The sequence below is a fragment of the Pipistrellus kuhlii genome, unplaced genomic scaffold (genome assembly GCF_014108245.1).
Source record: "Pipistrellus kuhlii isolate mPipKuh1 unplaced genomic scaffold, mPipKuh1.p scaffold_m20_p_1, whole genome shotgun sequence".
Lineage (NCBI taxonomy): Eukaryota > Metazoa > Chordata > Mammalia > Chiroptera > Vespertilionidae > Pipistrellus > Pipistrellus kuhlii.
Window position 1 is genome coordinate 184,977,216 of NW_023425404.1, and position 1,947 is coordinate 184,979,162.

Here is a 1,947-nt window from a genome sequence, read left to right on the forward strand (position 1 = left end):
TTTTTTAATCTCCTAAGAATTTTGTGAGATGGAAGCCCCCCCCACCCCCCCTTGCAACATCCCTTCCCTCCCCTCATGTGAAAACAGAAGAAGGCATAGAACCTCTTAGTAGTTTATCCCAAGTCTCAGAGCCAAGCAAGTGTGGGATGAGGAGCTGGGCCTCATGCTCTCAGACCAGCAGCCGATTGCTTTCCGAATCTCCTGCCTGCCCAGGCCCTGGTCTTCCCTTCACCGGACGGTTCTCTGCTGCCCGAGAGAGCGGGTGTCTCACCTCAGGAAAGCAGCTTCTTGTCCTGAGTGGAGGTTAGCATGCTTCCCCCGCCTGCCCATTTCCTCTTTGAGTAAATATTTAATAAATCGGATTTAAATTTTTCCTCCTTAACCTTTCTAAATAAAAATAAACCTTGCCCTCTGGACTGTGTCTGCCGCTTCCCGTTTATTTAAGAACGCCCTTGGTCGCACACACCTCGGGTGCTGGGGAGTGGAGGGGGCCAGAGAGGAGGGCTGTGGACAGGGCATAGCAAGGAAGGCCCACAAGCCTGGCTCACTGCTCTGTGGCTGCACAGACAACACAGGCCCTGGTGCTGCCTGGTCCCAGGGGCCGTCAGAGCCGGGCCCCCTTGGAGGGGAACAAACCTGCTCCCCAGGTCTTCACGGCTTTAACTTAGCAGAGGTCTGCCAGCTCCCCCAGGTAACAACCTTGAGAATTGGTCACGGCCCAGACAGACCCCAGGGTCAATGACCATGGTCTTCAGAGAGCAGGCGTTGTGGGCTTTTTAACGACCCGGAAAAGTCCAGCGGCTCTCTTGGTTTCTTGTTTGTCAGTTCTGTTTTGTTGGGTTTTTTTTAGGAGTTAGATTCCAGGGCACGCCAAGACAGAGCAACCGAAAGAGAAATAGACACCAAATCCCATTGGACTGCATTAGAATTCAGGTCACACCATTGACTTCCAAGAGATTCCATCTTTCCTACCTCACCTCCTCCCGTCCCCTGACATATAATTTAGCTGCGATTTAGCAAGACATGCAGGCGGGAAAGACTGTTGTTCAGAAGGCTCTGCAGAACGAAACATGGGGGAGACCTCTTCCTCTGCACCTTCCTTCAATGTCCTTCCTCTCCTCCTCCCTCTGCCAGAGCCCCCACCGGTTTGCCAAGAGCCACCCAGGAACAGATTTCCTCTCTGAGCTGCAGCATCTGTCCTGCCCACCCACTCCCATTCCTTGCTAATCCCTCCAAATGCACTCTTTGCCACAAACGGGTGGGAGACAACTGGGAGCCAGACGATGCCCCGTGGCTCCAGCCGGCCTCATTTAGAAACAGAGAGGCAGTCGCCTTCATTCCACCCGGCGAGGTGACGCTGGAGAGCTCTCTTTAGTCACAGGGCCAGCTCCAAACTCTCAGGCTGGGAAGCCAAGCCTTCCCCAGGTCTGTGTTTGCGCTCATCGATTCCATGCTGATGACTTAGTTATATTTATCTAGGAATGGTTCCGACCCAGGCCCTGGGAAAGTCCAGAGGCTTGGGTGGTATTTATGGCTCAGTAATTGCCTTGCTGTGGGGTCCTGGCTCTGGAAATAATCCTCTGAGCCTGCATGTCTCCATTTTGAAAACAGGGAGAACTCTCCCATGCAACAGCTATTTGTCAGGTGCACGAAATAGGCTGCTAAAAGGAAAATCTTTATTTTAACAGATAAATCTTGTGATTTGTTTTCTTACCCCCAACCCCTCTCCTTTTTCGCTGTTCTTTAGTACCCTCAATATGTTTTTGATACCTCGGTAACCTTTATAGACAACTTTGTACTTATCTGTTATGAACTGGGTGATTATGTCCCTGGAGTTCCTATGTTGAAGTCCTAGTTCTAAATGTGATGGCATTAGGAGATGGGACCTTTGGGAGGTAATTAGGACCAGATGAGGGAATGAGGGTGCAGCCCCCATGATAGGGTCAG